General features: G+C 41.4%; 1 long non-coding RNA gene across 1 annotated transcript in view; it reads left to right on the top strand.

Moving 5' to 3' along the window:
* The window catches only part of LOC130282223 (uncharacterized), a 49349-nt gene extending 46932 nt beyond the window's left edge, over positions 1–2417 (top strand). Inside the window, exon 4 of the long non-coding RNA XR_008846288.1 lies at positions 1135–2417. This is a non-coding gene — a long non-coding RNA (uncharacterized LOC130282223). The remainder of the gene's footprint in view (positions 1–1134) is intronic.
* Positions 2418–26198: the final 23781 nt, after the last annotated feature.

The raw sequence follows: 26198 nt of genomic DNA, 5'->3' as shown, positions 1-26198 counted from the left end.
ACCACTTTATGGTCTCCTCTTGCTGCCGCCAAATTCAGGCTGTGTCATTCTGCCAGATTATGGTCTCCTCGTGCTGTTGCCGCCACCAGGCTGTGTCACTGTGCTGCCATTTGGTCTCCTCATGCTGCTGGCACATTAAATAAAACTTTTAGGTTCATCTATCTGAAATCTTCAATTTAAATGTGAGGCCCTATGGTCTCTTCAGGCTGTTGCCACCTCCAGGCTGTGTCATTCAGCCACTATATGGTCTCCTCATACTAATTCCACCTCCAGGTTTTGTCATTGTGCCACTCTGCGACAGTGATTCTAATAGCGACACCTCTATTCTGCATGTCATACTGAATAACAGTATTATTTCACTAACACAGCTCAATCCCTACGAGTGTTACAACAAGGCAAAGTATTCTACAACCCTATTGAGTCTCTCTCTAGCCCAGAAATAGCTGGTTTTAATATTCTCCGCAAATAAATTTGGAGCAAACCAAATTTTCTGGAAAATTCAGCAAATCGGCCAAATCAAATTTTTCAAAAAATTTGCTCATCTCTACTATAGATAATAGATTTTATATAGGGTTTGTCTCTAATTTTCTATTCTATTTCAGACAAACTTGACAATGAGCTCAATTACTTCTGATGGACTGTGTAATCCATCAGTGTTTGATAAGTTAGGGTTTGACCCCTGGGACCCCGGGCAATCAACCCCAGTGAATGGGTTGAACTACAGTACCAGACACTGCTGCTAGTACAGATTAGGCAAAGAAAGGCATAGAGCACTCATGGAAGTACTGCCTTCCCCAGGGACCCCCATCAGTTAAACACTGATAGTTCATCCTAATGAAAGGCGATTAATGTTATAGTCCGGGATAACACCTTTTGGATTTGGACAGGAGATGTGATGAACTTCATAAGAGGAGCTACACTAATATAAGTTTACATACTCATGTGTTCATCTCAGTAGTTTGTCAGTAGACCTGATATATAGTATAGTATATAGTATATACCGGATTTTCTCAATTTACTGTTCACAACATTTCTCAATTCAAAAATATCTCTATTTTTCCATGGAACAATCCCCACATCTCCAAAACAATAACCGTTTCTGCCAACTCCGATGTCTACACGTTCAATACGAAGCACGGAGAACCGTCTTCCTGATATGGACTTTGAAAATTGGTTGAACCACAAGAAATATATTTGAGTTTTCCTACGGAAAAAGAGGGGGGAAAAAAGAAAGTAATTTGTTAAGAAACCTCCTTGACAGAATGATGGAGCGTCCTTCTTTTGTGTTTCCCCACAGCACACAGCCACGTGAATCAAAAAGAAAAGCCAAGTTTACTGTAACACATTGACTGACAATTAGATTTTAAAAGTCTTGGAAATAAGATCTCATAATGGGACCTAATGGGATTCTGAAATAAAGTCTACTGTTCTCGGATACCATCATTTGTTGAAATTAAAAGGAAAAATGCGGAAACTCAATTATTGCAGAAGCTGATCCTTAAGTGGGCTGTCAAACCAAGAATCTTCTGGCGTCACCGGTACCGCGTGTGTATTTTTTTTTTCCTTTCCTGTGTTATTAGATATTATTAGGGACCATAACATTAATATGGATGGATCAAATGTTTATCACTCTCCTGTAGCCTCTCGTGCATATGGAAAATATCTTGTACATCTCCTGTTCTGTCTCAAAAAAATTGTAGGATATTAAATCGAGCAATTAGCCGACTGTAAAAAATGGCAATCCGATCCAGCGGCGGAGTATATTCGGCTACACAGAATCGCACGCACTTCTTTAAGAACTTAAAAGTAGGTCAAGAGTTCTAGAAATTACAGATTTTTTTTCTTTATTTTTTCCTAAACTGTACGTTGGAAATTCAACTATGTATAATATGCTACAGGTTTTGAAGTGATGAAATACGTTACATTACAGCTGCTACACATTTATTCCTGTATAAAAGTGGAGGAGAACACAAGGCAGCTCTAAGGGTGTATGAGAATTTAAGATGCTTGTTAAAATGATTGGATAGGATTAGGGGAAAAATGGCTGTTTTTCTTGTTGAAATAGCACCATGACTGCTCATGGGTTGTGTCTAAAGTTGCAGATGAGCTACTTTAAAAGCAATAGCCTTAAATCACAATACCAAAAACAACCTATGGATGGGTGATAGCGCTGTTTAGAGAAATTATAAATCCTTACTCTTAAAGGGGTACTCTGCCAAAAAACATCTTATCCCCATCTCCAGGCCGGCAACGGCGACTTCCGAAACACAGAAACTTGGCGCTTCCGCATTAGTGATGTCACACCACGCCCCCTCCATTCATGTCTATGGGAGGGGGCATGACGGCTGTAATTGCCAGCCATCCGGAACAGTACGGAGTTCGCTTGTGCATGGATGACTGGGGTGCCACGTCAGAGATCCCCGTTGGATAGAGGATAAGATCTTTTTTGGTGGAGTACCCCTTCAACATTGAAGAAAAGAGAGAGTGTAGCTGTTGTGTATATAGAGACTTTATTTTATTTGTATTTTTTAATTTTCTAAATGGGCACTGTCAGCATGAAAAACGTTTTTAAATGTTGTACATCTTGGCAAAGTATTATGCTTTTTAATATACTTCATAAACATATGTTTCCCTCCCATTTTTTTTTAAGAAATCATGGCTTATAAAAAAAAAAAGACCACTAGTGGTCCCCATATCAACCAGAACATAATCCTGTCTGGCTGCAGCATCAGATTTGTCCCAGCTGAAGCACAGGCTGGGACAATGTCCAGAAAATGAGGGCGGGACTAGCACTCCACTGTGCTCACTTCTGTCTGAAATCGGAGAGGAGGGGGTTACAGAGCAGCCTTCAGTGATTGGATGAAAAGACCCAGCACAGCACAGCAGACTCAGGAAGGAAGTGAATGCATGGTGAGTGAGGGCAGGCTCAGTGCCTGCCTCGGTCACGGCCCTTCCTGAACAGTGGATGTCAGAATGAGTGAGCAGCAGAACAGAGGGATTTGTGAGCCAAATACAGAAGCTAGACACATAACAAACACATGTAAAACATCTGCATGACCTAGTGAGTAACATTTAGAAGCATGATTTCTTTCCATGAAATGATAAATAGCTTTAAATTTAGGGTCGTGCTGAACTGTAGATTAAGAGAGGATAAAGAAGTAGAAAGGAATCATAGTTATTGTTGAATTTGCCCCCTTCTTTTAGATAACATTTTTCTAAGGAATCCTTTTGGCTGTTAATAGCATATTATAAGCTATTAACATATATTATATATCTTTTTTATTATTTTTATTATATATATATATATATATATATATATATATATATATATATATTTTATTATATATATATTTTTTAGGTAGAAGCCTCCAACTAGATTGTATACAGGTAGGAATAGATGGTTAGATATATCTCATTATTGCTGCAAATCCTAGGTTATAAAATCTCCACATGTAGAAGAAGGTCACCTCATCCTACATATGACAACAAACAATATTGCAGATGTCATATTACAGGTGCAACAGAATCCTGGCACATTTTGCACACCAAAAATGTCTTCTATATCTTGTGCCTGTTTATTATTAGTTTTAGACACCTTTAGACCTGTGGCCAACCCAAAAAAGAATTAATAGCTTGAAGTACACACCCCTAAATGTATAACATTCACACCCCTGACTGTATAATCCCTCCCATCACCTGGTAGTCATTCCTATTTTTAAAATTAAGTTTACGCCCATATGACTGATTCTCTGAATATAAAGACAAACTATAAACCTGGAATATGTGTAATGTCTGTATTCTGTGTTTCTCTGTGTTGGCGTGTATTCACACCTGCTTTTTGTGCCTGACCAGTCTTTGCATTTTGTGTGTTTTGGTCAGGATCCTTTGATCAGACACGTACCGATCCACAGGATATCTTCTTATTGTGGTAAAACCCCTTTAGGTGCCTTAAAAAAAAATATGGACAAATTAAATCCAACATGCCCGATCCTTCATTCCTCTGACATCACTGTTGGGTGTTGGGGGAAAAAAATGTGTGGGAACTCACCCAAAATTTCAACTCAAGGGCTGTTCATGCAGGACTCCAACTAATTGGAATGGTGTTTCTGCGGTGGAAAAAGTGCAGGAACTCAGTTCCCATGCGATCCTGCAGGACTTGAGCCCTGCCTATACCCTTAAAGGGGTACTCCCACCCTAGACATCTTATCCCCTATCCAAAGAATAAGATGTGTGATCTAGGGGGTCCCGCCGCCCCCTCCCATAGACTTGCATTGAGGGGACGGGGGTGACGTCACACGGGGGCGGAGTCCTGATGTCACAGACTTCCGTTCCCGTAGTCGCGACTCAGACCCTCCAGGACTTCGGCACAAAAAACAGGTGGGTGCCGCATGCAATACTGCGGGGGTCCCCAGCGGCGGGACCCCCGAGATCAGACATCTTATCCCCTATCCTTTGGATAGGGGATAAGATGTCTTGCGTGGGAGTACCCCTTTCAGCCTTTTAGATAATAGGCTGGTCCCGGCAGGTTTGGGTGTCTCTCATCAAATGTGTATGGGCACCTTAAATAATTGCCCCAAGTGAAGTCTAACTAGATCTCTGACGGAAGGTTCCTAGTTGTTTTTGCATTAACTGAGTACATTATGCACTGGAATAAAATAAATTATTCAACATTCAGTACTTTTTTATGGCTGGAGAGCAAACTAGAGAGAGGGAGAGATCTCCGGCCTGACAATGTTGGATGTGCTCGAGAAATCTCTACAACAATCTTGAAGGATAGACTGTAAATCACCCTCACAAGGAGATTGATGTTGTTTGTTGAATACTATCTAATGGCGTCAGGTAGGTGTGTATTCCTGGGGCTCAGGAATTATTTTCGTGGATGGCTCCCATCATTAAGGTTGATGATGTGCCCGCAACTAGGAAAGACGGAGGAATGTTCAGAACGGTGAAATGATTTGTATCTCTTCCCGTGCCAAAAACTTTCATCATCCATCGCCCTGACAGTTATGATTTGTTCGGGTTTCTTCAGGGGGTTTGTAACAAAGCTTTGAATTTATTGTTTGGTGATTTGCATCTTTATTTTCAACCATGTATAAAATCTGTGATGTTTAAAAGAAATGCAATATTTTATATTTTATTTCGGTTCTGCGGGGAGCGATGGGGGAAATGGAGTCGGAACAAGACGCTGGGGTGTCTGCTTGGAACATTATGGCTTTACCGGTGTTCTGTATCTGAATAATGGAATTAGTCTGCTTTTAGTAACAACTTTTAAAGGGGTATTCCAGGCCAAAACTTTTTTTTATATATCAACTGGGTCTGGAAAGTTAAACAGATTTGTTAATTACTTCTATTAAAAAATCTTAATCCTTCCAATAGTTATTAGCTTCTGAAGTTGAGTTGTTGTTTTCTGTCTAACTGCTCTCTGATAACTCACGTCCCGGGAGCTGTGCAGTTCCTATGGGGATATTCTCCCATCATGCACAGCTCCCGGGACGTGACATCATCATTGAGCAGTTAGACAGAAAACTTCAGAAGCTAATAACTATTGGAAGGATTAAGATTTTTTAATAGAAGTAATTTACAAATCTGTTAAACTTTCCGGAGCCAGTTGATATATATAAAAAAAGGTTCTGCCTCGAATACCCCTTTAACTCTTGAGGAGACACCCAAAAAAATAGTTGCCATCTTCATCTGAAGGACATGGGGGGGCATTTATCATTGCGTTAAATGTTAAATGTTTCTGTTTGTATAATTGTTGCACATTTGGAACAGCTCTACTTTTTGCGACTTTTTGGTTTATACTTTTTTTAAATTTATTTAAAGTGTGTACAGATCGGCTATTAAAGGGGTAATCCGATGGAAAAACATTTTTTTAATCAACTGGTGCCAAAAAGTTAAACAGATTTGTAAATTACTTCTATTAAAAAATCTTAATTCTTCCAGTATTCAGCAGCTGGTGTTTGCTCCACAGGAAGTTCTTTTCTTTTTGATTTTCTTTTTTGTCTGACCACAATGCTTTCTGTTGACACCTCTGTCTGTCTCAGGAACTTTCCAGAGCAGGAGCAAATCCCCACAGCAAAGCTTTCCTGCTTTGGACAGTTCCTGACATGGAAAGAGGTGGCAGCAGAGAGCACTGTGGTCAGACAGAAAAGAAATTCAAAAAGAAAAGAACTTCCTCTGTAGCATACAGCAGCTGATAAGTACTGGAAGGATTAAGATTTTTTTAATAGAAATAATTTACAAATCTGTTTAACTTTCTGGCACCAGTTTATTAATTTTTTTTTGCCACTGGCCTTTAACCCCTTAACCCCTTAAGGACCCGGGTTTTTCCGTTTTTGCATTTTGGTTTTTCCTCCTTACCTTTAAAAAATCATAACTCTTTCAATTTTGCACCTAAAAATCCATATGATGGCTTATTTTTTGCACCACCAATTCTACTTTGTAATGACATCAGTCATTTTACCCAAAAATCTACAGCGAAAGGGAGAAGAAATCATTGTGAGACAAAATTGAAAAAAAAAACGCCATTTTGTAACTTTTGGGGGCTTCCGTTTCTAGACAGTAAATTTTTCGGTAAAAATGACACCTTATCTTTATTCTGTAGGTCCATATGATTAAAATGATATCCTACTTATATAGGTTTAATATTGTTGTACTTTCATAACTACATGCAGGAAAATGTATACGTTTAAAAAAAAATTCCGCATACGGGGTGGTATGAGGACTAATTTTTTGCGCCGTGAGTTTTTAGCGTTACCATTTTTGTATTGATCGGACTTATTGATCACTTTTTATTAATTTTTTCATGATATAAAAAGTGACCAAAAAGACACTATTTTGGAATTTTGCTCGTACGCCATTGACCGTGCAGTTTAATTAACAATATTTTTATAATTCGGACATTTCCGCACGCGGCAATACCACAAATGTTTATTTTTATTTTTATTTACACTGTTTTTTTTTTTTTTTATATGGAAAAGGGGGATGATTAAAACTTTTCTTAGGGAAGTGGTTAAATGATCTTTATTCACTTTTTTTTTTGCAATGTTATAGCTCCCATACGGGCTATAACACTGCACACACTGATCTTTTACATTGATCACTGGTTTCTCATAGGAAACCAGTGATCGATGATTCTGCCGCTTGACTGCTCATTCAGCGATCGCACACCAGGAGGCAAGTAGGGACCCTCCCGCTGTCTCACAGCTTTTCAGGATGCCGTGATTTCACCGCGGACATCCTGAACAGCCCCCTGAGCTAACCGGCAATGATTTACTTTCACTTTAGACGCGTGTTCAACTTTGAACGCCGTGTCTAAAGGGTTAATGGCACGCGGCACTGATTGCAATTAGCCACGGGTCCTGGCCGTTGTTAGAGAACGGGAGCGGACTCAGGGCGTACAGGTATGTCATGGGTCTTTAACAGGTTAAGATTATTTTTTATGCAGTGGTTATGAATTATCAACCACCACTTTTTTTAAAAGTCTAAAATTTTGGCGCAAAAAACAAAACAAAACACCAAAAGGTCACAAAAATGCACCAGCCCAGACTTAGCTTGGCCTTTTGGTGTATGTGAAGAGTGAAATTTCAGAAAATGTGTACCTGCACACACAATATCAATGCTCTGTGACCATTTAATAAATTTGTTCCAAAGGATAGGGGATAAGATGCCTGATCGCGGGGGTCCCGCCGCTGGGGACCCCTGTGATCTTGCACGCCACACCCCATTAAAATCAGTCCATGGAGCGTGTTCGCTCCGGGTCTGATTACTGTCGATCACGGGGCCGTAGCGTTGTGACATCACGCCCCCTTCCATAGACTTGCATTGAGGGGCGGGGCGGGACATCACACGGGGGCAGAGTCGTGACGTCACGCTCTTTCGCTCGCGTGGTTGGGATCCGAAGCATCCAGTGTTGCCGGAAGCCGTTGAGGTGGGTGCTGCAGCCGAGATCCCGGGGGTCCCCAGCGGCGGGACCCCCGTGATCAGGCATCTTATCCCCTATCCTTTGGGTAGGGGATCAGATGTCTAAGTCCCGGAATACCCCTTTAAGGCTATATTGTTAAGGCCTCCCTTCGTTACAGTGCAAATTCTGCTGCAGAATCTCAAATTCCGGACTCATGTTCATTCTTTTGGCGGAATCCACTTTGAAATGCATGGCCATCTATGGAGATTGCGCATGTCATGGCTGTGCACAGAATGTCTGCCAGGAATACATCCCATCGGATATTCCGCAGTGTGAACCCACCATCTTGAACCCACCATCTTTTAACAGTAAAAAATCCATGATGATAATAAAACCTTCTTTTCTCCAGACATGGAGGATTCCCTCAGGCCATAGTGGAAAGAAGTCATTAGCCAGATCTGACCACTGTCCGTACTGGGCATTGTACAGCTGAAGTCCCCGTTCTGTCTGGGCTTTAACACGGGCCTACTGCAAATTGCCTCCTTTTCCTGCTATACTATAATTTAGAAGAATGGATTTCTGGGAAAATGCATTTACGGTGGCATATGGCACATATTTAGCAAATAATGACCTCAATCTTTGGTTTCCTAATGTCTTCCAAATGTAATTTTCTGTGAAATATTTGCATATTATCTTTTTCGAATGAATTTACATTCTTTGTACTTTTACTGATTCGGTTAGCTTATCTATTGTACTTTCTAGGCCCAATGGAAAAGTGTTTTTTATTTATTTATTTTTTTTTAGATTTTTTTTTTTACTGATGAGCTTAAATAATTGTGACACTGTCTGTAATGTATCTTACAAATGCCCGGTGTCATGCTCTGAATACTCAGCGCCTAAGACAATGATTCAGAAGGCAGCCAAGTATATAGTGTTTCCCAGAAGTTACTTCTCTGTGGGAGTAATTAATTTGTATAATGTCTCCGGGGAATCGCTTAAAACTCCTTCTGACCATTGTTTCAGAGAAGCTGTAGGCTACATCTAATTCTGTTGTTATTCTGTGTGTACACTGTCTAAGTGGGTTAAACCTGTATAAGACAGAAAATTACCCGCAAGAAGGGAACATGGCTTCATATCATTTCCAAGGTTAAATATTTACCGCAGAAAATTGAGAGATAATATATAAACCCATATAATTTTTAAATAAAAGCCTATATATATATGTATAGAATATATATAAAGTTTCTGTCCCCTCAAAATAACTCAACACACAGCCATTAAATGGGAGATCAAAGGTTATATGATAGGGAATAAGATGTCTAATTGCTGGGATCCCGCTGTTGGGGACCCCTGCGATCTCCCTGCTTAGAGCCGTCACGCCCCCTCCCATAGACTTTCATTGAGGGACATGGCTGTGACATCACAGCTATGCCCCACTTGTGATGTCACAGTCATGCCCCCTCAATGCTAGTCCCCCTCGCCAGTCATACAGCACAGAGGAAAGTTTGCTCCGTGCACTAGATGTCTGGGGTGCTGCAGCTGAGATTGCGGGGGTCCCCAAAGGATAGGGGATAAAATGTCTAGGGGCTGAGTACCCCTTTAATGTCTTAATCTTGGCAACAAAAGTGGAAAGTGGAAATGTTCAAATTGGCCCAGAGTGTCAATATTTTGCCACCATTACTTTCCAGCACTGCCTTAGGCCTCTTGGGTAGAGTTCAGCGATCCGAGCCCCCAGAACCCAGATTTGATTACATTTTCAGGGGGTTTGCCAGGTTTGGCTTGTGCGAACTTGGTAATGTTGGGGTTGAGCCGTGAGTACAGCTCAGCCTACCGAGGAATGAGATAATTAGTGCTAGTTAACCCCTGGGGAGGGGGGGGGGGTATTCACTATACAGCCATCTATATGGCTGGATTATGTATACAGTGAAAAGATTGATACTTACCATCTTGTTACTGGTTCGGGCCTCTGCCCCCTAGTGATGTCATCGCTAGTGGTGTGGCTTCACAAGAAGGGGCCCCGACCAGCGAGGAGATGGATGTATCGGCACAACTTAACCCTGTCACTGCCAGTTCTCTAACATCCACCAGCTCTGTGATATTGTCATGGAGGAGTGGAAGAGGACTCCAGTGATAACCTACGAAGCTCTGGTGAACTCTATGCCCAAGAGTAGAGTTGAGCGAGTTTTCTGAAAGTTCGGTGAGCCTAGCTTGGGTCTCTATAACCCCTTTAACTAAAACAAACATATTATGCGCTTTAGTGTAGCTGAACTCTGTTGAGAGACATGTGGCTAAGCTGCAATACCACACACAACTTGTGCACACATGTGGCACTGTTTTTGAAAGAAAGCAGCCATATTTATTCTTCCTAACCAATTATCATTGATATTTGCTTTCTTGTCTTCGTTCGCTTTGACCCTCTCCTCTTTTCTCATTAGTCTCGGCATTGATAGCTGTTTCTCCATTGCCGTCCTTAAGAGTTTCATTAGTTTATACGTTTTTTATGGGTTTTATGTATTTCATTGACTATTATAGAAGAAAACCTTTTAGGTTTATGGACATGTTGCTTATTTTCTATATAGTTTTTTTCTATCTTTTTGCTGGCTACATAGTCTCCAATTATTTTCTTTCTCCAGGCGGATTGATAAGTTATTCTTTCTGCATCTAGGAAAATAACATCACTGGTTTTCATTCCTCCTCTTGTGCTTCATACTGATGGAAATGAGTCAATGTTCTCCTGGTACTTGCTAGGTGTGTATTGGGTTGTAATGTGAAAGCTTCTTCATGGCTATGGGCTTTGTAGAGACTTCAGTTCTTAGCTTGAGCCTAGTGCTTATTGCTACCTGTGTCTTATTCAATTTTTGTTGCTTTATCTTTTAGTGTTATCTTTTCCTTTGTTAGTCATTGAAATAAAATAATTTACATTTTATTGTAGAAAACACAAAATGCAATAAAACCTATTTTTTCAGTATTTGTATTGGATTCTAAATTAAATGTATAACTGATGTAAAATAAAATATGTACAGCCAAAAAAAATGCATTTCTTAAAATAAACAGGTTTTCTATCCCTTTTCATAAAAGGGCTGACAAGCAGGGAAGGGTTGACATAAAAAATACAAAGAAAAAAAAATACTTACACCTCTACTCTCAATCCCGCACCACTGCACGTCGGAAGTTTCTCAGTGACATCTCTGTACATTGTGCACAGGCTGCTACAGCCAAATACTGGCCTTAGCGCTTACATGTACTTACTCTTGCATGTGACAGTGATTGACTGCAGAAGCCTGTGCATGGTGAAATCATTGGGGCACTTACTCCATTGAGGCTTCACCACAGACAAAGGCATTCCTGTAGGTATTTTTACTTTGCCCTGAAGCAGAGAATCCTATCATTTTGATAGCAGTCCCTGCTGCTCTACAATAAGCATTCATTTCCAATACAGCATGGCCAGGTTAGGACACTGTGCAGCTCCACAGCATGGAGTCCTAAACCGGTCATGCTGTAATGTTAACTGCACAAAAGAAATAAACTCTTTTGAGCACAAGCTGTGGTGAGTGCCTCTTGTCATGCTTTATTACAATATTGATTTCCAATCAAGAGGCAGTATTAGAGTAGAGTATTGTCTACTGCCTACAAGAAGGTAATTGACAATTCTGTTCATTTTTACTGAAGTCCATTCTGCACCTGGCTGAGTGAGTATTCACTGAGCAGGAGGCATACAACGCATGCTTCCTGCACACAATGCAGTTTTCATGGTGCCCTACTACAGTTAAAATCATCTTATCTTTACGAGAGAGGTAAACACATGTTTAAGGTGTTGTCCTGGAAACTACACTTATTCTCCAATTTGGGGATTTTTGGGGATTTGGGGATTTTTCACCCAAAAGAATGCAAGTAACGCCAAAAATTTAGCACCAAAATAAAGTAGAATATGTCACGAAAAGACAATCTCAGAATCAGAATATTCCGTAAAAGCATTTTTGAGTTATTAATTCGTAAAGCGACGGTGGTCAGAATTGCGAAAAAGGGCTCAGTCCTTAAGGGGTTAAATAATTTATATGCAAATTACTGTGGGAAAATAAGTATTTGGTGAATAACAAAAGTTCATCTCAGTTTGTTAAATACCCTTTGTTGGCAATGACAGAGGTCAAACCTTTTCTGTAAGTATTCACAAGGTTTTCACACACTGTTGCTGGTATTTTGGCCCATTTCTCCATGCAGATCTCCTCTAGAGCAGTGATGTTTTGGGGCTGTTGCTGGGCAGCACAGACTTTCTGCTCCCTCCAAAGAATTTCTATGGGGTTGAGATCTGGAGATTGGCTAGGCAATGCCAGGACCTAGAAATGCTTCTTACGATGCCACTCCTTCGTTGCCCAGGCGGTGTGTTTGGGATCACTGTCATTAGAGATGAGCAAATTTTCGAAAAATTAGATTCAGCCGATTTGCCAAATTTTCCGAAAAAGTTTGTTCGGTACGATTTTATTCCTGGCAAATCGCTATTAAAAACACCTATTGCTGGCCTACAGAGAGGCTCAATAGGGGTGTAGAACACTGCTGTGTGCTGTGTAAGTGAAATAATACTGTTATTCGGGGTGACATGCAGATTACAGGCATCGCTATTAGAATCACTGCCGCAGAGCATCTGGATGTGGCAGATTTTTTATGTCATTTTATTTTTTATTTTATTTTAATTTATTTTAATTTTTTAATTACCCATTCTGGTGATCATCGAGCTGGCGGTCCGCCATGAGGCAAGCTACCACCTGTTCCAGCCCCTCTCAGTGCACCCCCATACTCTGAGTGTCCACTTGAAAAGGGAGGGACTGCAGTTCCAGCAACTTGGACAGGAGCACAATCAGCTTCTTGTATCTTAAAATCAAGCTTGCGGTCCTCAGCTTGGAAAGATACCACCTGTTTCAGCCCCTGCCTCTCAGCGCCCCCCTGACTGTGAAAGTGTGAATGTTTCATTTAATCAGTTATGGTTTATTGTTATCGCTCCAAGCTGTTTCATTGGATTCTTGTGATAATTCCATAGGTAATATGATGTCACTGACCATAGGGCCTCAGTCTTGAAAAGATTACATCAATTTTTTTAAATTAAAATTTAAGATTCATATTAGATTCCCAAGTTTAATGTCCCAGTGTTTACTTTGAAATACTACTGTATGACCACAAGACCCAAACTAACAAGGAGTCACATGGTGGCACAATGACACAATGAGTCTAGATGTGGCGGCAGCAGGGGGAGACCATAATCTGGCAGAATGACACAGCCTGGAATTGGCAGCAGCAAGAAGAGATCATATAGTGGCTTAATGACACAGCCTGGAGTTGGCGGCCACATGAGGAGACCATAGGGCCTCACAATCCCTACAATTAAAAGATGAATTTTCAAATTTCAAATTTAAGATTTATGGTAGCTATGCTACCATCATTTTTTTTAGGTACTGTCCCAGGCTCAGCAGCATCAGTAAACCATATAGTGGCTGAATGACACAGCCTGGAGCTCAGGGCAGCATGAGGAGAGAATAGGCGTCAGTGATCAACCAGGGGACAGGGAGAGTGAGCCCTAAACTGACCCTAAAACATCTCTCCCTGCCTACTTGCCCATCCATTCTAAAGAATGGATCGACAACTGGGCGCCGGTCCCTTCCTGCGCTAGTGCAGTGGCGTAAAAACACATAAAATACATAGTCGGTCAAAGGCCAGAACAGAAACGGAAAACTACTAGACAACCAGAAATACCAAACAGAATACAAATAAACTCACAAACAGAGCAGAATATAGTGAATAAACAAACAGTTCATAAACCGGATATCAGATAAACAGCAGACATGATAAAATGAACAAGACTAGGCATGATATGAGTATACAGCAGAATCCAGGAGATGAAGGGGATAAACAGAAGAACTGAGAGCCAAAACACTAAACTGAACAGGTAAAATAGAACACTGTTCACAGATACAAGTACAAAGGACAAAGATCAGATCAACCAAACAGGATATAAATATAGGACACTGTTCACACTGGGACACAGCAAATACAAACTGGACTCCCCACTCCACTAGAGGAGTAGCCATTAATAATAAAGCCAAATTGGCTACTGGCCAGCCGACACACTTCCCTGTGTGGACAAAATGCTGACCCAGTAGGAAACGGAAATATAATACATGAAACACTAGTCTGAATAAACTCCAGAACAGGAATATAACATACAGGGCACAGGTAACAAGCAAGACTCAGACATAGTGTGAACACCGACAAAGCTGAATAGACACAATCTTAAAACCGACTAATGAAACACAGATTAAAATGCAAGGACCATGCTATATAACCATGGCTAAAAACCCAGATAAAATGGCAAGATAAATACAAGGTAAATGCTCAAGCAGACATAGTCAAAATATAGCACAAACAGACATAGTAGTATTGCACTCAATAACCAGCACCAGAATGCAGGAGAACGCTGGCTAAATAACTCCACCCGAGTTTTCATTCGCTCAGAGCATTAACTATTCCCTATCCAGGTGGAATAGCAAACTGCTCTGAACAAACTACTGTGTGAATACACACCTAAACAGAAAAATACAAAAACAAATAAACAGACATAGGGCTTCACAATCCCTAAGATTAAAAGATGAATTTCAAATTTAAATTGAAGATTTATGGTAGCTAGTGCTAACCTAACATTTTTTAGGTAATGTCCCAGGCCCAGCAGCATCAGTAAACCATATAGTGGCTGAATGACACAGCCTAGAGCTCCCAGCAGCATGAGGAGACAATAGGGCTTCACAATCCCTAAGATTAAAAGATGAATATTCAAATATAAATTGAAGATTTATTGTACCTAGTGCTACCATAATTTTTTTTTTAGGTAATGTCCTAGGCCCAGCAGCATCAGTTAACCATATAGTGGCTGAATCACACAGCCTGGAGTTAGTGGAAGTATGAGTAGAACATATAGTGGCTGAATGGTACAGCCTGGAGGTGGCGAAAGCATGAGGAGACCATATGGTGGCAGATGAGACAGCCTGGAGGTGGCAGCAGCAGCATCAGGAGTCCTGAAGAGTGGTGCGGTGAGTGGTAATACCAGTAGTCGGTGATGAAGGTGGGGGAAAAAAGGTCTGATGCGGAGGAATGTTTGTTACTAGGGAGCAGCGCCTTAAATCTGTTTGGCACTATACATATTTGTGAAATGTTGGTGTAGCACCATCGTTAATCTACATCTGAAGCATTAGGCATTGGTGGGTGGAAATCCTGGCTGATCCATGCCTGATTCATCTTCACAAAGGTCAGCTAGAAAAGGTGACTATGACCCACGCCGCACTAAACACCCGCTCTGATGGCACACTACTAGCCGGGCAGGACGGCTTTTCCCGGGCAAACTCTGCTAGTTGCGGCCACAAATCAATTTTGGCTGCCCAGAGGTCCAGCGGATCTTCAAGGTGAGTTGGCTTTTCTCTGTTCATATAGTCGGTACAAGATATGAAGGGTGGAATTTCAACGTGTGGCAACGTCGCTAATCAGATTATATTGGGGAATACTGTTCTGACGCTGCAGCTCAAGGAGGGTGTGCTTTGCGGTGTACAAGTGGATGCAAAGTTTCCTTCCCATTGTTATAATGTCTTCCAAATGGGGGGAACACTTCAGGAACCGCTTGACAACCAGAGTGAACGCGTGTGCCATGCAGGGTGCATGGCTCAACCTTCCTTGTCGCAGAGCAGACAAGATGTTCTTCCCGTTGTAAGTCACTATGGTTCCAGTTTCTAGTTTTTGTCGAGTAAGCCATGCCCCAGTTCCTCCCCTATGTGACTCCGTTCGCCAAGCAAACCATGTGAAGAACAGCATGACACCGCCGTGCCCTGCACAAATAGTATGCTGGAGGGGCACTGAGACTTGTCCGTGCAGTGGAGGCTGAGGACACGGTGGAAGGTGGAGTTGCACAGTATCACAGGACCCACCACCTGAGAGCGTGGAGGCAGAAGTGGTGTGACCTGTCCAAGTTGGTATTGTGGCTGTGCAGGAACCACATTCACTCAGTGGGCCATAAAGGACATGTATTGTCCCTGACCACATTACAGCTCCAGACGTCGGCGCTGCCGTGCACTTTGGCACACATCGACAGACTTAAGGACTGGCCCACCTTCTCTTCCACAAAATTTTGCAGGGCTGGTACTGCCTTCTTCGCAAAGAAATGACAGCTTGGCATTCTCCACCACGGCTCGCCACAAGCCATTAATTCTCTGAAAGATGCAGAGTCCACCACTTGAAAAGGGAGGGACTGCAACACCAGCAACTTGGACAGGAGCACATTCAGCTTCTGCGCCGTTGGATGAGCAGGAGAATACTGTTGTCTCTTGGACATGGCTTCACAGAGGGATTGTTGGCGGACTGACTGACTAATTGGATAGACAAAAGGAGGGTATGACACACAGCTCCCTTTGGCTGAGGTGGTGGAGCCTTGGATGGCTGAAAGAGGGAGCGCGGTGCCCCTGGGTGGTGCAGCAGGCTTGACCACTAGATAGGAATCACGGTTCTCCCAGGCCTCTTCGCTTTATGGTGGCACAGCATATGATGATGCAGGGCCGTGGTGCCAACATTGGGACCCTGGCCACGCTTCACCTTCTGCCGACACATCTTGCATGTGGCTATGTTAACCTCCTCCGGATGATTGATAAAAAAAACTGCCACACCGCCGAGTAGGTGATTTTCCCACCAACAGTCCACACTAATTGACTGCTACTGCTACTGCCGCCGTCTCCAGGAATCACTGTTCCACTACCTCCTGGGAAGGTAGGCTGCCGCAAAGCAGGAGGTTTCCCCTGGGCACGTTTGGCTCCAGAATTTCCTTTTCTGCCACCATGCTGACTGCTAACCATGCTACCACCTTGCTGGTTCAGTTGCTGCCTCACGGGCAACCTGCAACCCTCTTCTCCTGATGCGATCGGCTTCATCATCATCAACAAGTGTCTGCACATCACTGATGTCCTCCTCAGGTTCCTCAACAGTGTTTGCTTCAGGACCCTGAACGCTGGAAACACCGCCTCCCACGTTACTCTCCTCATCACTACTTGCCTGCCCAGCGGAGGAAGCGGCGAATGTCTCCTCCACTTCTTGGCTGGGCAGTAGCTGCTGACTGTCCTCTATTAGATCATCCTCACTGAATAGTGGAGCTGAACCCACAGCATAAGACACTTCTTTAGGGGAGGGAACAGCATAAGACAGATGCAATGGGAGGACAGGCACTGCTCCTGGGCCATGCCAACTGAGGGTTGTATCTGAGGAACCCACCGACTGTTTACTAGGGGTATCAGATGTCACTTGTGATGAAGTGGATGACCGTGTTAACCAATCGATGATGGCAGATGGGTTGCTGGTCGAGACATGACCGCTAGCTGATACCGGGAGCTCAGGCCTCTCGCTGCGACTCCTCCTGCTACTCGCCTCTAGTCTTCTGCGACCTCTGCCTGTGCCTGATGAATTTAGGTCTCTGCCACTCCTCTGTGCACGTCCTGGCGCTTCTCTGCCTGACATACTTAGTGCGTATATGCGGGGAGTACAATACGCTTCACTAAGCAAAACATTATTTGTCTAGAACATAAGCAGGCATGTACTTTTGGCTGTTCTTTCACAGTGTCTAGGCCCTTAACAGATTAACAGGCACAAAATAGTACACTACTTAGATATTAATATGTGGTATGCACTTATGAGGGCAGAAAAATTAGCTATAGTACGCTTAACAAAGTATTTGAGTATAACACCAGCCGGTGAGTACTTTTGCCTGGCCTTACACAGTATCTAGGCCCTTGACAGATTAACAGGTACAAAATAGTACACTACTTACATGTAGGTTTGTGGCATGCACGTATGAGGGCATCAAAATGCGCTGCGGTACCCTTAAATAAGTATTTGTGCCCAACACCAGCAGTACACAACCGTGCTGCAGCACACAGTCGCTGTGTAGTAAACCCAAAATTGCACTCTCTCACAGAATATTAGGAATGGTCTGCTGGGTATGTATTTTACCGTCTACAGACTAGTATAACCAGCAGACCATTTGTTGTGGAACAAAGAGGGCAGAAAAATGCGCTACAGTACGCTTCAAAAACATATTGGAGTAAAACACCAGCCGGTGATTACTTTTGCCTGGCCTTTCACAATATCTAGGCCCTTAACAGATTAATAGGTACAAAATAGTACACCACTTAGATGTAGGTATGTGGTATGCACTTATGAGGGCAGACAAATGCGCTACAGTAAACTTAAAAAACTTATTGGAGTAAAACACCAGCCTGTGATTAATTTTGAGTGGCCTTTCACAGTATCTAGGCCCTTCACAGATTAACAGGTACAAAATAGTACACTACTTAGATGTACGTACGTGGTATGCACTTATGAGGGCAGAAAAATGTGCTGCAGTATGCTTAAAAAGAATATATTACACAACAGTGCTGCAGCATACAGTCGCTGTGTACTAAACCCAAAATTGCAATCACTTAAAGACTATTAGGAATGGACTGCTGGGTATTATGCCGTCTACAGACTAGTATAACCAGCAGACCATTTATTGTGGAACAAAGACACAGAGTTGCGCCAAATTTTTTTCCCCTCCATCCTCTGCTGAGGTTTCTCAAGCTGAGCCTGCTTGTTCAAATATATGAGGCAACATACAGCTCTCTGCCCCTCTCTGTAATACAATGCTGTAGAAAGTGACTGGGAGGTTAATGGCTGCAGTAAAAAAAATTTCTAGTGAAAAACACGCTGCTCTCTGTCCACCAGAACGCTGATGTGACTAGGAGGTGAAATGCTGCTGGAAAAAGCTTTTCTGTGTGACACATAAAGCGCTAACAGTCCTATCTCTCTGCAGTAAAAGGATGAAGTGACTAGCCGGAATATGACTGACGATTACATAGGGTTGTGACATCACAGGGGTGACTGGCGGCTGATAGGCTTCATCCTGCATGTGATTCAGGGTCATCATGCCTACCCTTGTTCCCTCCTTCCCAGAGTTCCTTGCCCCATGTCCTCACATGTGGATCTGACATTTTAGATTCCATTGAGTCTGGACCGCACTAAATGTAGTTTAATGAAGCAATTCACACGATAGAATCAAGTCGATATTCACATTCGTTGAGAATCAAATTTTTCATGAAATTCGTTACAAATTCGGATTCGTCATGTTCGTTTCGCTTATCTCTAATTGTCATGCAGAAAGATCCAGCCGCGTTTCATCTTCAATACCATTGCTAATAGCAGGAGGTTTTCACTAGTGTTGCTCGCAAATATCGCATATTCGTGAATTTGCGAATATTTACGAATATAGCACTATATATTCGCAATTACGAATAGTTTTTTTTTTCCTTCACAGTACACATCACAGTGATCATCCCTCTCTGCTTCCAGCTTGTGTGGTGTAAAGAAGGCTCTAATACAACTGTTTGAGACTGGTGTGCGAATTTTCGCATTTGTGAAAATTTGCATATACAAATTTTCGCATAGGCAAATTTTCACATAGGCAAATTTTTGAATATGCTAATTTCCACATATGCAAAAATAAACTGTGAATGTTACAGATATGCGAATTTTGCGAATATATGATGAATATTCGCCCATATATTCGCGAAATATCGCGAATTCGAATATGGCCTATGCCGCTCAACACTAGTTTTCACTCAAAATCTCACAATACATTGCCCCATTCATCCTTTCCTTTACACGGATCAGTCGTCCTGGTCCCTTAGCAAAAAAATTGATAACCTCCATTTCATGTTTCCACCCCATGCTTCACAGTATGTATGGTGTTCTTTGGATGAAACTCAGCATTCTTTCTCCTCCAAACATGACAAGTTGAGTTTTTGCCGAAAAGTTCTACTTTGGTTTTATCTGACCATATGACATTCTCCCAATACTCTTCTTGATCATCCAAACTTCAGACGGGCCTGGACATGTACTGGCTTAAGCAGAGGGACACATCTGGCACTGCATAATTTGTGTCCCTGGTGGCTTAGTGTGTTACTTTGGTCCCAGCTCTCTGCAGGTCATTCACTAGGCCCCTCCAGTGTGGTTCTGGGATTTTTGCTCACCGTTTTTGTGATCATTTTGACACCACAGGGTGAAATCTTGCGTGGAGCTCCCCATCGAAGGAAATTTTCAGTGGTCTTGTATGTCTTCCATTTTCTAATAATTGCTCCCACGGTTGATTTCTTCACACCAAGCTGCTTGCCCATTGCAGATTCAGTCTTCCCATCCTGATGCAGGTCTACAATTTTGTTTCTGGTGTCCTTTGACAGCTCTTTGCTCTAGGCCATAGTGGAGTTTGGAGTGTGACTGTTTGAGGTTGGGGACAGGTGTCTTCTATACTGATAACAAGTTCAAACAGGTGCCCTTAACGACGCAGGACGTATATTTACGTCCTCCGCCGGCTCCCGCGATATGCCGCGGAGTCCCCGTGTCATATCGGGTTGGTCCCGTGGCTAATACAGGACATCACCGATCGCGGCTGCTCAGTCGGGCTGTTCGGGACCATCGCGGTGTCCCAAACAGCTTACAGGACACCGGGAGGGCCCTTACCTGCCTCCTCGGTGTCCGATCGACGAATGACTGCTCCATGCCTGAGATCCAGACAGGAGCAGTCAAGCACCGATAACACTGATCACAGGCGTGCTAATACACGCCTGTGATCAGGATGAGAGATCAGTGTGTGCAGTGTTATAGGTCCCTATGGGACCTATAACGCTGCAAAAAAAAAGTGTTAATAAAGGTCATTTAACCCCTTCCCTAATAAAAGTTTGAATCCCTCCCTTTTCCCATAAAAAAAAATAAAACAGTGTAAATAAAAAAAAAATAAACATATGTGTTATCGCCGCGTGTGTAAATGTCCAAACTATAAAAATATATCATTAATTAAACCGCACGGTCAATGGCGTACGCTCAAAAAATTCCAAAGTCCAAAAAAGCTTATTTTTGGTCACTTTTTATACCATTAAAAAATGAATAAAAAGTGATCAAAAAGTCCGATCAAAACAAAAATCATACCGATAAAAACTTCAGATCACTTCGCAAAAAAATGAGTCCTCATACCGCCCTGTACGTGGAAAAATAAAAAAGTTATAGGGGTCAGAAGATGACATTTTTAAATGTATAAATTTTCCTGCATGTAGTTATGATTTTTTCCAGAAGTACGACAAAATCAAACCTATATAAGTAGGATATCATTTTAACCATATGGACCTACAGAATAATGATAAGGTGTCATTTTTACCGAAATATGCACTGCGTAGACACGGAAGCCCTCAAAAGTTACAAAATGGCGTTTTTTCTTCGATTTTGTCGCACAATGATTTTTTTTTCCGTTTCGCCGTGAATTTTTGGGTAAAATGACTAATGTCACTGCAAAGTAGAATTGGTTACGCAATAATAAGCCATAATATGGATTTTTAGGTGGAAAATTGAAAGGGTTATGATTTTTAAAAGGTAAGGAGGAAAAAACCAAAGTGCAAAAACTGAAAAACCTTAAGGGGTTAATACAGGTAACGAGTGGAGGACAGAGGAAACTCTTAAAGAAGAAGTTACAGGTCTGTGAGAGCCAGAAATCTTGCTTGTAGGTGACCAAATACTTATTTTCCACCATCATTTGCAAATAAATTCTTTAAAAATATGGCAATGTGATTTTATGAATTTTTTTTTCTCATGTCATATGTCTCTCATAGTTGAGGTATGAAGAAAATTACAGCCTCTCTCATCTTTTTAAGTGGTAGAACTTGCACAATTGGTAGCTGACTAAATACTTTCTTGCCCCACTGTATGTGGCCACTAGGTGTTTGTGAGTTGCAGCTTGTAAAGGGTTTTACTAATATGTTTTTGAGAATGTATGGTGACAAATTCTGTGTCTTTTAATGGTCACTGTCATTTCAAATGACTTTCCTCCTTTTATAGACCTAATTTAATGTTTATGTTAACCACTTAATTCACCACTTATCCCAGAAAAACAGCACTGGAATATTGGCCAATTGATGTTTCACTTCCCTGCAATCTGCTGTCCACTGCCTGTTGTTAGGGGAAATCTGTCCCTGGTAACAGTCACCGATAGATGGACTATACGAAGTGGGGTCGGAGCTTAGCCATATGATCTGTGCTGGAGAGAGGAGAGAGAAAAAGACTCTTGATCTGCACTGTCCATGAAAGGTAAATCAAGGGTTCCAATTCAGACGAATGAAAACCTTAACTATATCCACATTTCTTAAGCTAGAGACAAATATTTTTTCATTTCTCAAGTCAGTGCAATCACATGTTTAACATTACAAACCATACCTACTTCTAAACAGACTGTATTTTTTATTTGCAGATCTTAAACTACTTTCCCAGCACCCTGATGCAAAATACGGACAGGAGTAATATCTGCAGCTTTCATATCACCGCACTTCATAAATAACGTCCCTCTAACATCTGCACGACATTGTGCTTTGTTATCTTTCACTTTATATCTCAGTACGTCCAACCTCAAGTATTTTTCCCACCGTAGGCCTTACTGCAGAGAAATATCTAGTTACACCTTGCGCGAAAGAGGTTAAAATGACAAACTCAGAAGAAACCATAAAAAATATTTATTTTTCTTTAACAATGCCCAGTATTTCTACAGACAAGCAATTTACTACAATTTTACATTTCGCTATTGGACATTATCCAGTTTCTAATTTTTGCCTTGAGCTGGCTCCCGCAGCCGGAGGAAAAAAAACAGAAGAAGAAGCTTCTCGAATGAAAATCAAAGTGTATTTAGCAATCACATAAGATGGGCTAAGTATAATTCCATGATTAATGATTTCTTATTTTGGCCCGTAAAATGACAAGTGCAAAAATGTTTTTCCATTTGTTTCATTTTAGTAAGTGACTACTGAAGCTTCCAAAACCAAAATGGATAAAAAGCAAGATGCAGCTTAACTGATACAGAGGAGGGGAGATTATGTGCAGAACCTCCTGGAGGAGCTGATGGAACAAACAGAGAAAGAACTAGAACGGCGGATGATGAGTGAAACGATGAAACCAGGTAATGTAATCGTCTTGTCAGGATACGGCCTTTAAATATGGAAAAATGCCACATGGTATATAGTTCCATAGTATTTGCATCCTTAGGGATGTATTTAAAAACTGGAACATAGTGATGGGAAAACTGATTCAGAATAAATTTCGGATTCCGTCTCAATTTCACAAAAAAATTCCTCAGAATTTTTTTTAAGGGTTGCCTTTAGCGATGAGCGAATAGAATCTGAGGAATCCCAATTCGTTATGAATTTCAGGAAAAAATCAATTTGTAATGAAAGCAAATATCGTTGTGATTGGATCACGCAAATCGCTTCATTAAACTCCATTTAGTGCTGTCCAGGCTCCAGAGGCCGGGTATCCAAAATGGTGGATCTACATGTGAGGACATGGGGTAAGGAATCCTGGGAAGGCGGGAACAAGGGGCGGCGGGATGACCCTGAATCACATGCAGCATGCAGCCTATCAGCAGCCAGTCACCCCTGTGATGTCACTGCCCTATATTATCGCCAGCCATCTTGCAACCACTCACATCAGTGTTCTATTGCAGAGAGAGAGGGACAGAGAGCGGTGTATGTTGCACAGAAAAGCATTTTTACAGCAGCTATTCACCTCAAGCCCAAATTCAGTCTAGAAGCAATGACAGGGAAGGGAGTGAGATTGAGGGCTGAGCCCCCCAAATGTAGCACAAGTTAAGTCCTGGAGGGCAGGAGGGGGGGTTGAATTGCATTATACAGCCATATATTGCTGTATAATGTATACAGCGAAAAGAAGGATACATACCATGTTGTCGCTGGTCTGGGCCTCTTCTGGGGTAGCCCCACCCACTTGTGACATCATCGCTAGAGGCCTGGACCAGCAACAAGATGGTAAATATCACTCTCTTCACTGTATACATTGAGCACTGCTCAGCTCAGTTCCTTCCTTGCTTGGCCAGCACGTAGCACTCAGCCCACCAAGACCTTACAGTAGACCAGCGAATTCACAGGTTTACTGTGAAAAACTTAACCCCCTCACTGCCGTTTGCGTTGAACAAGAGTTTTAGAAAGCTCGCTCAACTCCGCTCACCACATATAAAAGCAGAAATCCCTGTTCTAGTACAATTTGACCCTACAAATAAAAAAAAAAAATTGTAAAAATATTTAAATTCAAAATAAATGAAGATAAAGACAAGTTCTTGGGATTTTGTTTACTTTAAAACAAATTTGTTCCAAATCAATTCTCCATCTCTTATTGCTGGTGTTTTTTTGTGTGGTCTCGATTTACTTTCTACCTGGAAGCCCTCAATCTGATCTTGCCCTTTCCTATCTTCATTTTGTGGAAGGAACGCGATTTGTAATCAGGTAATCAACCAAAAATTGGACAAAAGGCAACTTGTCACGTCTCTCCGAACAAGCTGTGGGAGATTCACAAGTCGAAATAAATTCTAGTATCTGAGAAAAAAAAAAAAAAAAGAATTTTTCCCGGTATTGTTTTCAGAAGTGTCTTGTTAATTAGAACACACATATCTCAAAAGCAAATATGCAAAACTCTTTTGTTTCGACGGCAATTAGCGCAATGACAATTGCATACGGAGATGATACTTGACATGAGTTGGGTAATTGTATGTATCATGTTCTGCACTGATTTGATACAGTAGCTATTTTCCCCAGCGCCAATTTAAATCCCAAATTCATTGTAAGGCAAAAAAAAAAGTTACCTTGTCTAAGCACAGCGCGATTCACGAACGGGAAACCCAAATAACTTAATTAACCATTAATTTGCCTCGTTTGACATTATTACTTATTCAGTTAGATTTTATGCCAGCAAAAAAGAAAAACAGTCCTAATAAAATGACGAATGCTTCGTTTTGCACGTGCGATTTTGCCATGTATACCATTATCCGCTAATTACATCCGTATTACGTCTGCACCCCAACGTTAAAAAAGGTGACCTTGTCTCTTAAAAACGAGACCTGTAAAGCGAGATCCTGAGAAAAATAATGAATTATTGATTTGACAGGAAGCACTTAATAAATGTTTTACAATCTTCTTATTAAGCAATTTACTAGTTGCATTAAACAGTTGGATAAAATATCCCCGTTGTGATGGTTGTATACCAGCTGTACACTCAGCGGTGTCCTGGCACTTAATTTAAGTAGTAAACACAAAAAAAAAAAAATCAAACAAGGAAAATTGTTAAAATGCTAAAGGATCTTCTTATCTGTATAAGATAGCGAGAGATTATGTCTGCTTCTGGAGGAGGCGGAGGAGCTTTTAGTTTCAGGCAATTCTCCATTGGGGGTTGTTTATCAAAATACACAAAAGTTGTCAGTGCGGGCTTACGTGTGAATTGGAGCAAAACGCACCGTATGTCTGAGGCGGCTATTTTAGAATAGAAAATAGGTTGTTTACACAGATACGAAATGGACCGACAGGGTGAGCTGCTGTTTAGAATTTTAGTTTCGAGAAATTTGAGATTATCCCTGCTTTCAGGGCCCCTTATCTATTTGCCAGGGTAGAGAACAGCTAAAATAGTTTATATTTGTCTCTGGATGACCTGGTATATCTGGAGCCATTGATTTCAGTAGGAAGTGTGCAATGCCCCATTTCACCTGTGGGGGTGCTAGAGAAATTTTGAGTACTTTCTTACCCAGGTTCTCCCATACGATTATGCTGATCAGGGAAAGTTTAAGTGCAAGACATTCTGTGAACAGCCTAATGTTCTGGAAACCTTTCAACCCAAAACATTGTACATAGAGGATAACCCCTTTAACCCCTTAAGGACCAGGCCCATTTTGGCCTTAAGGACCAGGCCATTTTTATTTTTGCTTTTTCTTTTTTTCCTCATCGCCTTCTAAAAATCCTAACTCTTTTAAATTTCCATCCACAGACCCATATGAGGGCTTGTTTTTTGCGTCACCAATTTTATTTTGTAATGACTACACTTATTTTACCATAAAATGTACGGTGCAACCAAAAAAATATTATTTATGTGGGAAAATGTAAAAGAAAACCACAATTTAGCAAAATTTTTTTCCACATTGAACACTTAACGGTGAAAATGACATGTTTTCTTTATTCTATGGGTCAATACGATTAAAATGATACCCATGTTATACGCTTTTTTATAATTGTACTGCTTAAAAAAAATCTCAAACTATTTTAATAAAATTAATATGTTTGAAAGTGCCCTATTTTGACCATCCATAACTTTCAAATTTTTCCATATACGGGGCGGCAGTATGAGGGCTCATTTTTTGCGCCCACATTTGCTACCACAT

The sequence above is a fragment of the Hyla sarda genome, chromosome 7 (assembly GCF_029499605.1).
Source record: "Hyla sarda isolate aHylSar1 chromosome 7, aHylSar1.hap1, whole genome shotgun sequence".
NCBI lineage: Eukaryota > Metazoa > Chordata > Amphibia > Anura > Hylidae > Hyla > Hyla sarda.
Note: the sequence above shows the minus strand (reverse complement) of the source record. Positions and strands in the feature narration are given on the sequence as shown.